At 44.6% G+C, this 17,148-nt stretch overlaps 1 protein-coding gene across 1 annotated transcript in view; it reads right to left on the bottom strand.

The window, feature by feature from the left end:
- The window catches only part of LOC124619517 (autophagy-related protein 16-1-like), a 127,100-nt gene that overhangs the window by 21,088 nt on the left and 88,864 nt on the right, over positions 1–17,148 (bottom strand). The gene's annotated exons all lie outside the window — the stretch shown is intronic.

Here is a 17,148-nt window from a genome sequence, read left to right on the forward strand (position 1 = left end):
GAAGATCGTAAAAAGCCAGACATTTCGGCTAAAGCTGGACACCTGGCAACCCTAGTCCCACAAGATTTTGCCTGTTGGAACGTGCCACATTTGGCAGCAAACCGTCAACTGGGAAGTCTTCGCACGGGCAGTGAGCGAATCGAGGTCATTTATTTACTTCTTCTCATATGAGCTTTCCGTAAGAACGCTGCCTTGCCGCCATCGATTATAATAGCGCTTGTATCGAGTGTGCGGGGATGCAGCGATTCCTTTCCCAGTAGTGTTGGAAAATCCCAAAACCGAGACGGTCTCTATTCCAACGTATTCTCGATGTTCTCCAGAACTCTACCCAATTGATTCAATCAGGTGTTCACAGTAAAAGCTTGCAGCAGCCGCATATCAAAGAGTATATATTCTACATAAAGCGAGCTGGCAATAAATACTGCATTGAAGCTAGCCGGTGTCCCCATTCTAAGATGCGGAACATGCAAATATTTGGATGCCATTTTCGACGAAAAATGGATTTTATAATATTAAACAGATAACTACAAAAATTACTCAGAAAATATTGACATTATTTACAAAGGAATACCGGCTTCCAATGTCTGCGATAAAAGTACATCACGATGTCATATTGGGAGCAATAGTTAGTCCGCCTAAAGTGTTCGTGGCCAGAAATTACGAAGTGAATATGTCACTCCCACATTGCATCGAGTCTGCAGAGCAATGCTGGTCTGACCAATGGGTGCTTTTTGTACAACGCGTGCCGAAGCAATCCTGGTCTAGTTAGAACTTGTCCCAAAGACAAGAACGGCATCTAACAGCTTGTCATTACTTGCACAGAGGCAATTTAGCAAACTTACAGGAACTGACTGTCTACGACGCCATTGACAAGACGCAGTTAAATGAATTGATGTATTCCGAATGGCGACATGACTGGGACGCGGGAACAACATTAAGGCAAGCCCGTGTGTTTTTCACAAGCATCCGTCAAGCACTTCCAATAAATTACACGAACCCCTCCAAATCTGTGATGCACTTTTTGACAGGACAAGCTCCATATCCTGTGTATTTATTTCGAATTAACAAAATCAGGGCACAGGCGTGCAACTGTGGATTGTTGGGCACACTTGGACAAATTTTGTTTGAATGCGAACAATATACTGAATTTGGACAGGGAGTGGACATAACATATGATAGCCTGTAACGAGGAAAAGTGGAAACTGTTTGATAGTCCAAGCTAAACCAGATGATTACCAAAATACAGGAAGACTCGAGCAAGAGTGAAAGCCAGTAGCAGTCAAAACAGTTCATCAGGAATTACAAACCGCCATGTTTTACCAATTACTGCAAATTCTGCAACATCACTAATAGTAAAGACAAGATGAAGACGCGACCTTTCCAATGATGTGGCAAGTCAAGAGTCTGCGGAAGATAGGCACTATTAGCAAATGACAGTTCAATTCGTGCTGGCCGCTGTGGCCGAGCGGTTCAAGGCACTTCAGTCCGGAACCGTGCTGCTGCTACGGTCGCAGGTTCGAATCCTGCCTCGGGCTTGGTTGTGTTTGATGTCCTTAGGTTAATTAGGTTTAATTAGTTCTAATTCTAGGGGACTGATGACCTCAGATGTTAAGTTCCATAGTGCTTAGAGCCATTTAAACCTTTTTAAGTTCAAATGGTCAAATGTGTGTGAATTCCTATGGGACCAAACTGCTGAGGTCATCGGTCCCTAGACTTACACACTACTTAAACTAACTTATGCTAAGAACAACACACACACACACACACACACACACACACACACACACACACACACACACACACCCATGCCCGAGGGAAGACTCGATTGTCGGGCGGGAGGGGCCACGCAATCCGCGCAATGGCGAAATGGCCCCTCCGCGCGGCTGACATTTCTTACGAGTATAAAATAGGGAGCACGGAAGGGCGTCCGCTACCGTGCTCTTCCATGTCATTCCGGGAGAAATGGCTTATGGTGAGTCCGGTGGAAGTGGGCTGTTGGATGTTGGTATTGCGCCACTCTCAGGATGTGAAGCCACATACCTGATAGCACGAAAACTACCTCAAGGAAGGAGTGTGGCTTGTGCAGGGCTGCGGCCCTAAACGCTTGGCCACCACACTTGCAGACGTGTAGCACGGGCCAGGCACGACCCCAGCTTTACTTCAGGCGATCACTTGTTAACAGAAGAGAAGATGCGCTGTGCTCATTTCCTCCAAATCTACCGCAGCCGCCACAGCGTCAGGGAGCGCGAGCCGCACCAATGTGCGTTGCAGCGGTGCAGTCTAAGCACCAATTCGCTTCCGCGCGGTTACGTGTCCACGTTATATCGTGCCGGAGTGTCTCCACTGACGGGTATTTAGGTCGGCGGTCTTCCTCTCGGCGGCCAGCACCTCCTGGTACGGATATCTCAGAAAGTCACGCAAGATACGCTTCTAATTCCAGAGTAATTGGTTCAGAGAACGGCATTCAACCACGTTCCAACTCCTTCGAGTGGTAGAAGAGACCACGGTCGCCTTCAACTATGCGGAATATTCTGGTGCCCTCTTTTTGGATATGAAGGGAGCGTTTGACAGCTTTCGGCATCCAGGTTTACAGTATACGCTTTTCACTTTTGGGTTTCATGGCCACTACATTCAGCTGATGGCAACTTATTTCCAAGAGAGGACGTTCGTAGTCCAAGTCGATGAGGCCACTTCTACCATCCGATTCGCCGAGGCAGGTCTCCCCAAGGATCAGTGCTTGGGCCAGTCCTCTAGTCGCTTTGTTCGTCGGACCTGCCCACGAAACTTCAAGTTACTTGGGCAGTTTCGGCAGACGACACCGCCCTCTCTACGAGAAGTTAATGGCTGGTAGTCATAGAGAAAGTGTATGAGGATACTGAAAGGGTAATGCAGTATGTAAAGGGGGACGAAAATCTAATAGTCATGGGCGATTGGAATGCAGTTGTAGGGGAAGGAGTAGAAGAAAAGGTTACAGGAGAATATGGGCTTGGGACAAGGAATGAAAGAGGAGAAAGACTAATTGAGTTCTGTAACAAGTTTCAGCTGGTAATAGCGAATACCCTGTTCAAGAATCACAAGAGGAGGAGGTGTACTTGGAAAATGCCGGGAGATACGGGAAGATTTCAATTAGATTACATCATGGTCAGACAGAGATTCCGAAATCAGATACTGGATTGTAAGGCGTACCCAGGAGCAGATATAGACTCAGATCACAATATAGTAGGCTGAAGTTCAAGACATTAGTCAGGAAGAATCAATACGCAAAGAAGTGGGATACGGAAGTGCTAAGGAATGACGAGATACGTTTGAAGTTCTCTAACGCTATAGATACAGCAATAAGGAATAGCGCAGTAGGCAGTACAGTTGAAGAGGAATGGACATCTCTAAAAAGGGCCATCACATAAGTTGGGAAGGAAAACATAGGTACAAAGAAGGTAGCTGCGAAGAAACCATGGGTAACAGAAGAAATACTTCAGTTGATTGATGAAAGGAGGAAGTACAAACATGTTCCGGGAAAATCAGGAATACAGAAATACAAGTCGCTGAGAAATGAAATAAATAGGAAGTGCAGGAAGCTAAGACGAAATGGCTGCAGGAAAAATGTGAAGACATCGAAAAAGATATGATTGTCGGAAGGACAGACTCAGCATACAGGAAAGTCATAACAACCTTTGGTGACATTAAAAGCAACGGTGGTAACATTAAGAGTGCAACGGGAATTCCACTGTTAAATGCAGAGGAGAGAGCAGATAGGTGGAAAGAATACATTGAAAGCCTCTATGAGGGTGAAGATTTGTCTGATGTGATAGAAGAAGAAACAGGAGTCGATTTAGAAGAGATAGGGGATCCAGTATTAGAATCGCAATTTAAAAGAGCTTTGGAGGACTTGCGGTCAAATAAGGCAGAAGGGATAGATAACATTCCATCAGAATTTCTAAAATCATTGGGGGAAGTGGCAACAAAACGACTATTCACGTTGGTGTGTAGAATATATGAGTCTGGCGACATACCATCTGACTTTCGGAAAAGCATCATCCACACAATTCCGAAGACGGCAAGAGTTGACAAGTGCGAGAATTATCGCACAATCACCTTAACAGCTCATGCATCGAAGCTGCTTACAAGAATAATATACAGAAGAATGGAAAAGAAAATTGAGAATGCGCTAGGTGACGATAAGTTTGGCTTTAGGAAAAGTAAAGGGACGAGAGAGGCAATTCTGACGTTACGGCTAATAATGGAAGCAAGGCTAAAGAAAAATCAGGACAATTTCATAGGATTTGTCGACCTGGAAAAAGCGTTCGACAATATAAAATGGTGCAAGCTGTTCGAGATTCTGAAAAAAGTAGGGGTAAGCTATATGGAGAGACGGGTCATATACAATATGTACAACAACCAAGAGGGAATAATAAGAGTGGACGATCAAGAACGAAGTGCTCGTATTAAGAAGGGTGTAAGACAAGGCTGTAGCCTTTCGCCCCTACTCTTCAACCTGTACATCGAGGAAGCAATGACGGATATAAAAGAAAGGTTCAGGAGTGGAATTAAAACACAAGGTGAAAGGATATCAATGATACGATTCGCTGATGACACTGCTATCCTGAGTGAAAGTGAAGAAGAGTTAAATGATCTGCTGAACGCAATGAACAGTCTAATGAGTACACAGTATGGTTTGAGAGTGAATCGGAGAAAGACGAAGGTAATGAGAAGTAGTAGAAATGAGAACAGCGAGAAACTTAACATCAGGATTGATGGTCACGAAGTCAATGAAGTTAAGGAATTCTGCTACCTAGGCAGTAAAATAACCAATGACGGACGGAGCAAGGAGGACATCAAAAGCAGACTCGCTATGGCAAAAAAGGCATTTCTGGCCAAGAGAAGTCTACTAATATCAAATACCGGCCTTAATTTGAGGAAGAAAATTCTGAGGATGTACGTCTGGAGTACAGCATTGTATGGTAGTGAAACATGGACTGTGGGAAAACCGGAACAGAAGAGAATCGAAGCATTTGAGATGTGGTGCTATAGACGAATGTTGAAAATTAGGTGGACTGATAAGGTAAGGAATGAGGAGGTTCTTTTTTTTGCAGAATCGGAGAGGAAAGGAATATGTGGAAAACACTGATAAGGAGAAGGGACAGGACATCTGCTAAGACATGAGGGAATGACTTCCATGGTACTAGAGAGAGCTGTAGAGGGCAAAAACTGTAGAAGAAGACAGAGATTGGAATATGTCAAACAAGTAATTGAGGACGTAGGTTGAAAGTGCTACTCTGAGATGAAGAGGTTATCACAAGAAAGGAATTCGTGGCGGGCCGCATCAAACCAGTCAGTAGACTGATGACAAAAAAAAAAAAAAAAAAAAAAGGTCATACATCGACTACTGCAGGAAGTATGTTCACACCTAGGGATGGGCAGCCAAGTGGAGGATAGGCTTCAATGAGAGTAAGAGCCAAGCTGTACTGTTCACCAAGAGACGTCGTCCAGTGATGCCGCAACTACAGCTCTTCAGCGAGGCTATACAACAGGCTGATGCTGCAAAATACAATACTGGCCATTAAAATTGCTACACCACGAAGACGACGTGCTACAGACGCGAAATTTAACCGACAGGAAGAAGATGCTGTGATATGCAAATGATTAGCTCTTCAGTGCATTCATACAAGGTTGGCGTCGGTGGCGACACCTACAACGTGCTGACATCAGGAAAGTTTCCAACCAATTTCTCATACACAAACAGCAGTTGACCAACGTTGCCTGGTGAAACGTTGTTGTGATGCCTCGTGTAAGGAGGAGAAATATGCGTACCATCACGTTTCCGACTTTGATGAAGATCGGATTGTAGCCTGTCGCGATTGCGGTTCATCGTATCGTGACATTGCTGCTCGCGTTGGTCGAGATCCAATTACTGTTAGCAGAATATGGAATCGATGGGTTCAGGAGGGTAATACGGAAGGCCGCGCTGGATCCCAACGGCCTCGTATCACTTGCAGTCGAGATGACAGGCATCTTATCCGCATGGCTGTAACGGATCGTGCAGCCACTTCTCGATCCCTGAGTCAACAGATGGGGACGTTTGCAAGACTACAACCATCTGCACGAATAGTTCGACAACGTTTGCAGCAGCATGGACTATCAACTCGGAGACCATGACTGTGGTTGCCCTTGACGCTGCATCACACACAGGAGCGCCTGCGATGGTGTACTCGACGACGAACCTGGGTGCACGAAGGGCAAAACGTCATTTTTTCGGATGAATCCAGGTTCTGTTTACAGCATCATGATGGTCGCATCCGTGTTTGGCGACATCGCGGTGAACGCACATTGGAAGCGTGTATTCGTCACCGCCATACTCGCGTATCACCCGGCGTAATGGTATGGGGTGCCATTGGTTACACGTCTCGGTAACCTCTTGTTCGCATTGACGGCACTTTGAACAGTGGACGTTACATTTCAGATGCGTTACAACTTTTGGCTCCACCCTTCATTCGATCCCTGCGAAACCCTACATTTCAGCAGGATAATGACGACCGCATGTTGCAGGTACTGTACGGGCATTTCTGTACACAGAAAATGGTCGACTGCTGCCCTGGCCAGCACATTCTCCAGGTCTCTCAGCAACTGAAAACGTCTGGTCAATGGTGGCCGAGCAACTGGATCATCACAATACGCCAGTCACTACTCTTGATAAACTGTGGTACCGTGTTGAAGCTGCATGGGCAGCTGTACCTGTACACGCCATCCAAGCTATGTTTGACTCAACGTCCAGGCGTATCAAGGCCGTTATTAGGGCCAGAGGTGGTTGTTCTGGGTACTGATTTCTCAGATTCTATGCACCCAAATTGCGTGAAAATGTAATGTCATGTCAGTTCTAGTATAGTATATTTTTCCAATTAATACCGGTTTATCATCTGCATTTCTTCTTGGTGTAGAAATCTTAATGACCAGTAGTGTACGTTGGGCGTCACCCTTGAACCTATGCTCAGTTGGAAAAAGCATGTGCGCGATGTTAAACGGAAGGTGCAGCAACGACTTGGCGCACTCCTGCAAGGAGTATCCGCCTTGCCAGTCGACTGTGGCTTCACACTCTCTCGGGCTTGTGTCCGCCCAATCATGGATATTATGCACATGAGGCAAGGGGCACTGCAGCTAACTACCAGCTACGCTCTATCTAGCAGATGTAAGACGACGCCCTACGGAGTATACTTCAAGTACCCTACGGTTTCTAGCCCAACCCCTGCACGATGCAACACAAGAAATGGAAGTCCTTGCTGGCTTCCAAAATCACGCCTGCAGGACATGTGAAAAGACAACGGAATCCCCTTCCCCGCTCATCCGCCGCCTTGGCGGAAGACATGACGACAGAGACCACTTTCGACAGCTCATGGCCTTACTTGACACATAGTAAGGCACACTACAAATATATAAGAAACTATCAGAATCGATTGCGGTAATGAAACCAACCTTTACCTAGGTTTCAGCCCAAATAATTGAGCCTTCTTCAAAAGATATACCTGAATCTATAATCTGTCTAAGAGGGCATGGCCTAGAAATAAAACTAAAACGGCCAGAGTAGGCGTAGCCACATTTAAAAAATGCGGTACATAAGTACTAAGTCAACACCAAGACTTGACTTAAGCTCTGGCGTGAGCCTCGTCTCCATGGACGCCGTGCGGTGGGCCTCGGGAACTCACGTGGAACAAAGCAGGACCAGATAACACGCTGCGAATCAACATGGCGGGGAACATTGCGAATGTCTGACTGAGACCATGGCTGTCAAAGATAAAAGACCAACGCAGTTATATCTTAAAAGAAATAACTTATAGAAAGGTTGAAAATCTTAAACATAAAGCCTCTGCACCAGGTTATGACTAAAGTGTAACAAACTGTGCCTGGATTTATATAAGTTCGCCGCGTGGGATTAGCCGAGCGGTCAAGGCGCTGCAGGCATGGACTGTGCGGCTGATTCCGGCGGAGGTTCGAGTCCTCCCTCGGGCATGGGTGTGTGTGGTTGTCCTTAGGGTAATTTAGGTTAAGTAGTGTGTAAGCTTAGGGACTGATGACCTTAGCAGTTAAGTCCCATAAGATTTCACACACATTTTTTTATGTAAGTTCGAACACACTACCCCTACTTACACTATTAGGATATACCGGCCCTTTCACAACGAAAGCTGCATAACGCACCCATCGTTATTAATGAAAGATGACATACGACATAAAAACAGCGATACTGTAGTATGTAAACGCCATAATGCAATAATCTCGGTTAACCTGTACACATATCGTCTAGTAGGTTTTTTTATCAGGTGTAGATATATTTCTTATTGCTGACACGCACTGAATGAAGAATATTATCAAGATTAATTTTTTATCTTATTACTACAAATAACGTATGAGTGAACGAACATCGCCACTTGATCGCCGTGTAATAGCTAATGACCAGCATACTTCAAATTATGTTTTATGTGCAAAAGGTATGGTAGTTGTATGAACGGTCGTGCAGCGACCTTTCATCGCCCTTATACTCCATCGACCGACAGAGGTCAATTTCACTACGCGCTACAAAAGAGAATTATGCCTCTTATATTAAAGGCTATTATTAAATAGATATATGATATGATAAAACGTCCTTGACCCGAAAAGACACACAGGAAAATTTTATGGACACTTGACGTGGGAAAAGGCATGTTCTTCACAGGGAACAATTAAAAAGAAAAAAAAGATAGCTACTAATATGCCCACGTGCATGCCATAAATGGACAAGGATGAAGTCGTCTCTGGATTGCAACTACAAATAAATATAAACGGAATTAAATCCCGAAAGGCCGAGGCGGACCAGCTAAACTTCATCTTGTCACCTGAGGCTCCATTTCATCGCTCGTGGGCTAGTAACCACTTATATGCCAGGTGTACAGGCTAACCGAGATTATTGCATTATGGCGTTTACATACTACAGTTTCGCTGTTCTATGTCCTATGTCATGTTTAATTAATAACGATGGGTGCGTTATGCAGCATTCGTTGTGAAAGGGCCGATATATTCTAATAGTGTACGTCGGGGTAGTGTGCTCGAACTCATATAAATCCAGACACAGTTTGTTACATTTTAGTCGTAACGTGGTGCAGAGGCTTTATGTTTAAGATTTTCAACCTTTCTATAAGTTATTTGTTTTCAGATATAATTGCGTTGGTCTTTTATCTTTGACAGTCATGGTCTCAGTCAGACATTGGCGATGTTCCCTGCCATGTTGATTCGTAGCGCGTTGTCTAGTCCTGCTTAGTTCCACGTGAGTTCCCGAGGCCCACCGCATGGCGTCCATGGAGACGAGGCGCACGCCAGAGCTTACGTTAAGTCTTGGTGTTGACTTAGTACTTATGTACCGCATTTTTTAAATGTGGCTACGCCTAATCTGGCTGTTTTAGTTTTATTTCTATACCATGCCCTCTTAGACAAATTATAGATTCAGGTATATCTTTTGAAGAAGGCTCAATTATTTGGGCTGAAACCTAGGGAAATGTTGGTCTCATTACCGCAATCGAGGCTGATAATTTCTTATATATTAGATTATCACGATTGCAGACTGTGCTGCAATGTTGAAAATACAAGAACATTACTAAGACCCTACTGTCCAATGTTACTACCACTCACGGGACGACACACCAGTACACTGAAGAAATAAATGAACTGTAATTCACACTACTGTTGCAGTAAACACTGCCAAACATCCTTCACCCCCCCCCCCCCCCACCCCAGAAAGAGAAGATAGCGGATCGTTCGGTGGCCAGTCATACGCCGGACTCCAGACCGCCCATGAATCCTCCCTACTCTACTTTAGGGACTCAACGCTTGCCACTGCAGCTGCTGCCCGGCGGACATTGCTTTCTCGCCCTCGTCGTGAACTCCAGCCGCTGGACGTCCATCAGAGGCTTCTGAGGGCTCCACTTACCTGGACCTGCGCCTTGATTGCCCACGAGCTCACAGCCTCGTGAGACCGTGTCGTTACTCATCCACGACACCTCCCTACCCATCGCCCACGATAATGGCTGTAGACTTCGTCATGGTAAGCATCTGCTATGCATTGTGTGCTACATTACCTATACTGACTGCCATAGTTTTCGTATCCCGGCTGCCTGAATAAAAAGAGCTTGCCCCACTGAGCGGGCGAGCTAAACACTGGTACGCCAGCCGGCTCTCATGTTATTATTCTACCCGGTATGAGACGGTGGGAAGGCGTGGACGCCCTACTTGCAGGGAGCCATTGATTTGAATGCATAACTGAGGAAAGGTGGTAGAAGTCGGGACACAAATAAAATGTTTAGAAACTAACAGAAAGAGATTCCCAGAATGAAATTTTCACTCTGCAGCGGAAAGTGCGGTGATATGGAATTTCCTGGAAGGTTAAAACTGTATGCTGGACCCAGACTCGAACGCGGGACCTTTGCACTTCGCGGGAAATTGATCTGCCAACCTAGCTACCCAAGCATGACTCGCGAAGCGTCCTCAGCTTAAATTCTGCGAGCACCTCGTCTCCTACCTTCCAAACTTCACAGAAGCTCTCTTGCGAACCGTGCAAAACTAGTATTCCTGGAAGAAAGGATATTGCAAAGACATGGTTTAGCCACAGCTTGGGGAATGCTTGGGTAGCTAAGTTGGTAGAGCACTTGCCCGAAAAAGAAAAGGTCCAGAGTTCGAGTCTAGGTCCGGCACACAGTTTTAACCTTCCAGAAAGTTTCATATGTGCGCACACTTCGCTGAAGAGTGAAAATTTCATTCTGGAAACATCCCCCAGGCTGTTGCTAAGCATGTCTCCCCTATACCCTTTTTTCCAGGAATGCTAGCTCTGCAAGCTTCGCAAGAGAGCTTCTGTGAAGTTTGGAAGATAGGAGACGAGGTACTGACAGAATTGAAGCTGTCGAGACGGGTCGTGAGTAGTGCTTGGGTAGCTCAGTTGGTAGAGTACTTGCCCGCGAAAGGCAAAGGTCCCAAGTTCGGGTCTCGGTCGGGCACACAGTTTTAACTTTCAAGGAAGTTTCACAAAGATGTATGTTCTGAAATTACCAAAGAACAACGCACTGTTGACTGAAGACACCCTCCACTGCCATAGATACACTCACAAGACAGCCTCCACTGCCATAGACACAGTCACAGAATGACACACAGAGAGAGCTATGACCTGTAACTAAGCAAGTACGCAAACAGTTCGGAGTGGGAATACTGAACAAAGAGAATTAGGTTTCGGCAACAGAAAGGGGGTGGTAGATTTCGCTGAACCTTACCGCATGGCTGACGCTGATGCCCTCCCGCAGCAACGCGAAATACTCGCGATCGCCAAACGACCGAAACGGCGATCGGTTCGGGGTATCATTACTAGACTGTGTTCGAAGTAACGAACCGTTAAACTTTTCCGCAGCACGACGGAGCGTATCTATCGACAAGGCACAGTCGCGGGCGAGACGGCAGCTTGTGGCGTTCCAAGAAGATGTTGCAGAATGGGCCGGAGCGGCGATGCTCAGGATTTAGTTAGCTGGTCGGCACCTCACACTTGTGTGCCTACGTCTGAAAAAAGTAGTTCTGGTGCCAACTTGCTAGATGGTCAAGCCGCTACCTGTCGCCTGCTGGGCCATTGAACCCGTCGCTTCCTTTTTGCACCAGAGGTTTCCTAAACTGGCGCAGTCTCGCCCGTTGGGACGGCGGGCTTTTCTGTATCCGTGCGCGCTTCAAGACCATGAAGACCCTCCGTTGGAACTTGAATCTTTTTGACTGCCGCCACCATACTGACCAATTTATTAATTCCCCTCAGAATAACAGCATCCGAAGCCTGTTTACAAATTTTACTTCCCCTGTACATATGGAATTATTATTACAGAATTTCTTTCGTTTCTCTAATTATTTATGTGTCTTAATTCGCGATTGAATCATTGAATACTTTGAAATAAAATTGATATGCAAACTGTGGGTACAGCAGTTGTTTGTTCCTCAGCAAAAGATTCCGAATTTTTCACATAATTTCATATTCATTAATGACTTCTCGACTCATCCTTTGTTTCCGGGCTTGCGCGGCCGCCCAAGCGCTCGTCACAGCACGTCACGTGAGTTCGTAACTCGATGTGTTGCAACTGTCAAAGACTAACGTTACAGTAGTATTCAAGTCGTGTGGACATTCGTTCCCAGAGACAGCAGAGAGTTGTGTTCACAGTCAACAAACAAACAGTTGTTATTGCTACATGTGTATATTAATTCTAGCCGGTTGTACTAATCAGTAACGAGTTGAACTAGGAGGAAGAAATATTTGGAGTTTAAAAATGTTCAAATGTGTGTGAAATCTTATGGGACTTAACTGCTAAGGTCATCAGTCCCTAAGCTTACACACTACTTAACCTAAATTATCCTAAGAACAAACACACACACCCATGCCCGAGGGGGGACTCGAACCTCCGTCGGGACCAGCCGCACAGTCCATGACTGCAGCGTCTGAGACCGCTCGGCTAATCCCGCGCGGCTGGAGTTTAATATTCCATCGTCTACGACGTGCTTTAGTGACAGAGCACGAAGCTCGGGATACGTAAGGATGGGGAGAAAAATCGACCATATCCTTTACAAAGGAACCATCCCGGCATTTGCCTGGGGGCGACTGAGGGAAATGACGGGAAACCTAAATCTGGATATCCAGACGGAGATCTGAAACGTCGTCCTCCCGAAAGCGAATCCAGTATGCTAATTACTGCACTATCTCGCTCGGTGAAATCTTTCCTGATGACATGGCGGTTACTTCATTTTCAGAAAAAAAAATCACGTCGGAAAGATTTTCAGTGAAGTGCATAATTTATAATGAGACGGGACAATCAACAGTAGTCTGAATGCAAAACAGTTTGTAGTTACAGTAAATAGTTTTGCTTTATTTTTCTTGAACAGTTAAGTACACATTCTAAGTGCTGGAGCACTCGTTGCTCCAGGAATGCTTTGATAATATGTACATGTAAAAGTGTGTGTATGTATGTACGTTCAACATCTCCTTCTAAATCACTGGATTGATTTCAACCAACCTTGGTACAAATATCACTTACTGTTTGGAAAGAGTACTTTCCAAGTACTTACTACCGGGTTCGTAGCAGAGGTACATGGAGCGACTAGCAGACAGGCTGTACTCGTAAAATTGTCGGCTCTCCAGATGTGTATTCCATTCACACTGGTTCTCGAAACGAGAGTTCTCGATTCTACCCATCACCATGTTTGGTAGAACGCAAGCATCACGTGGAATGGACGAGTACGAGGAGTGCGTGGGGAATAAGAAGCTTATCCTTCTGCTAAGTGTTGTGATAACAATGTGATTTAGGCCGTATCGGGTATTATCAGGTCTCCATAATAACAGTCTGCATGCCCACCCGAACAAATAACTTATTCGTCGGTACGTACCACCAAGTCAGACAAGTATCTAGCAGCTGAGGGGTACCGTTACCAAATTTTATGCGTGTAGAATAAAGGTGGCCGACAGCAAACGCACTCACTGGCACAGCGAGAATTTTTCACTCTTCTCTGAAGAGGCTTGATCTTGGTCCCAGGTAATTTCTTTACATAGAGAACCTTCGTCTTTTTCTTGAGATCTTCTTATCCATATTTTCGCAATTTCCTCTGAGCTAGTGTCATGTTGTCTAATCTTTGCATGCGCACACAGATTTCGAACTGATTTCGAATATGTGCAAGCGTTCAACGTATTGTTATTGACATTTTCGTCGTAACTGTGTAAAATGTTCGTACTTTCAGTTCCCAGTGCCACCTCACGATGCAGCTCTTCATCGATCCCTCATTTCCATCATTCCTGCTGCACCATCTTCCACGCACAGTGCGCACTAGAAACAGTGCTAGATCTGTATGGTCCTCCCAACCACCCACGCATGTAATCTTAATTATAATGCTAGTATAGTCATTGTTTATTGAAGCTAATAACGTAATCTCTTAAATATAATTGCTACACAATTACCGATAATGTAAACAACAAACAACGCTGGTTGATTGGTCGCATGCAGCGCCGCAATCTGCAGATGAGCTGGACCGTTAATTTGATGTGTGAGTTAATTTTTTGCAGTAATTAATAACTGGCAGTAATTTGTGCTGTGATACGCTAACGAAGAAAAGAGCGAGCAGACACATTAGCTGACGCCCAGGCCAAACCTCTAAGGATAGAAGCTTGAAATTTGCAGGGGGTTTTGATCTTACACTATTCCCGTCGTTTAAGAAATGATTTTTAGAAATTCCACCCCTATAAGGGAGAAGCAGGAGATGAAACGCTTTATTGAAACTATGTTGCTACTGCGGCAATTATGAAGCTAGAATTATGAAAACTGATGTTTGTTTTCTCAGTAAAAAATAAAAAATACGTGTTTCAGTATTTTTGGAAATTCAACCACTAAGCGGGTAAAATAGTGGGTGAAATCTTTTTTTTAAAATAAATAATTATGAAGTAATAATTAAAATATTTTGAAAGCTACATCTATGAAAACTGGTATCTCATTTTTTGGTTAGAAATAAAAAATACGTGCTTCAGTGTTTTTGGAAATTCAATTGCTAAGAGGGTGCAGTAGAGGACGAAAAATTTTCGCAAATTATTTCGTTATATTAAGAAATTCTTAAACCTACATCTATAAAACTGGTATTTCACTTCTCGGTTCGAAATAAAAAGATTTGATGAGGCATGAAAGTTTCTACGGAAATATTACCACAAGAACGCAAAAGGCATGATAACAAAAACCTTGGCCACCAACTACCAGAATCACTTTTTCATCAGAAGTATATTCGCTAAAGACTATGGTCCCTATGGCCATCATTAGCATGAAAACCTTAGAATATTTGCAATTTGTCAACAACTTAAAAATTCGATTAACGGAAAAAAACAAAAAAATTTCTGCAGACCACACAGTTCACGAAAGCAAAACAGTGGGCGCTAAGCTGGTTACGTAGAATTCTTCAGAATTTAGTACATCAGTACAATTATCACTCCACTTACAGTGACGGACATGGAAATCGTTACTTCATGAGGCGATAGTCCTAAATTTATTAAACTTTGCGGAGATATATATTACAAAATTAATATTAAATGATTACACTTCTTTCCGTTTGGAACCGATATCCATCAACATCAGTGTGAGGTATGATGCCATAGGGAAATAATACACTATTATATTCGTTGTGGCATGGAAGCTAATTTCTTGCCATTCCAGAAACACACATGGTGTCCGTTCATGAAAATTGAGAGCTGAGGATTGGTGGGAAAGTATACGTCTTCCCTTTGTACGGCTGATATGTTCTATGCCTGACAAATCAGGGGTCCTGGTAGTCAGGGATCCGTAGTCTCCTCATCGTGCTTGTAGTGTAAACTGCAGTGTGAGGTCTTGTATTAACGATGTCGAGCAACAATATCTGTAGCTGTTTTACTTCTTGCTTCGTTTCATTTTCATTGTAACTCAGACAATGGGGGTCACCCAATTAATTTTGGGTGTTCTTTTGTTAGGTCGTACTGCCGCACCATTATAGAAATGGTTGAAAATTGGTGTTTATTTCGTTCAGTCATATGTACTAGTTCATCAGTTCAAGAGTTTCACAATGTGATCAAAAGTACCCGGACACCTGGCTGAAAATGTCTTACAAGTTCGTGGCGTCCTCCATCGGTAACACTAGAATTCAATATAGTGTTGGCACCCCATTAGCCTTGATGACAGCTTGCACTCTCGCAGGCGTTTCTTGGGGAATGGCAGCCCATTCCTCACAGATTGCTGCACTGAGGAGAGGTATCGATGTCGCTCGGTGAGGCCTGGCACGAAGTCGGCGTTCCAAAACGTCCCAAAGGTGTTCCATAGGATTCACGTCAGGACTCTGTGCAGGCCAGGCCATTACAGGAGTGTTATTGTCGTGTAACCAATCCGCCACAGGCCGTGCATTACGAACAGGTGCTCGATCGTGGAGAAAGATGCAGCCGCCATCCCCGCATTGCTCTTCAACCGTGGGAAACAAGAAGGTACTTAAAAAATCAATGTAGGCCTTTTCTGTGATAGTTGCACGCAAAACAAAAAGGGGTGCAAGCCCCCTCCATGAAAAACACAACCATACCATAACACCACTGCCTCCGAATTTTACTGTTGGCACTACACTTGCTGGCAGATGACATTCACCGGGCATTCACCATACCCACCCCTGCCATCGGATCGCCACACTGTGTACCGTGATTCGTCACTCCACACAACGTTTTTCCAGTGTTCAGTCGTTCAATGTTTAAGCTTCTTCGGCATTTACTAGTGTGATGTGTGGCTTATGAGCAGCCGCCCGACCATGAAATACAAGTTTTCTCATCTCCCGCCCAACTGTCATAGTACTTGCAGTAGATCCTGATGCAGTTTGGAATTCCTGTGTGATAGTCTGGATAAATGTCTACCTGCTACACATTACGATCCTCTTCAACAGTCGGCGGTCTCTGTAATTCAACAGACGAGGTCGGCCTGTACGCTTTTGTGCTGTACGTGTCCTTTCATGTTTCCACTTCACTATCACATTTGGAAACAGTGGACCTAAGGATGTTTAGGAGTGTGGAAATCTCGCGTACAGACGTATGACACAAGTGACACCTAATCAGCTGACCACGTTCCAAGTCTGTGAGTTCCGCGGAGCGTCTCATTCTCGTCTTTCACGATGTCTAATGATTACTGAGGTCTCTGATATGGAGTACCTGGCAGTAGGTAGCAGCACAATGCACCTAACGTAAAAAAATGTATGTTTTGGGGGATATCCGGATACTTTTGATGACATAGTGTATGTGATCAGAGGAAGCAGGATTCTCAGGGTGATTAATAATTATTATTTATTACTTCAACACTGACTAAACTGCAGAACTGGACCTGACCGATAAACTTCTCCACATATTCCAACCCCGAGGGAAAACCGATTTACTATCAATAAAGGCATTACAATCTCCACCCCATCTTGAGTTCATTCCTATCCTAATCTTCTCCATACGGTAAGAGGTAAGTGTATGAATTTTTTCCAGGATGAATTACGAATATCCATGGTCGTAGCCAAGCGTTCATACTAAAGTGGCACATGCAAATATCCGAGACACGGCAGAAGAGTAATTTGGTGTGGATATTGGAAATCGGTGTTTCA

The sequence above is a fragment of the Schistocerca americana genome, chromosome 6 (assembly GCF_021461395.2).
Source record: "Schistocerca americana isolate TAMUIC-IGC-003095 chromosome 6, iqSchAmer2.1, whole genome shotgun sequence".
In the NCBI taxonomy this organism is placed as follows: domain Eukaryota; kingdom Metazoa; phylum Arthropoda; class Insecta; order Orthoptera; family Acrididae; genus Schistocerca; species Schistocerca americana.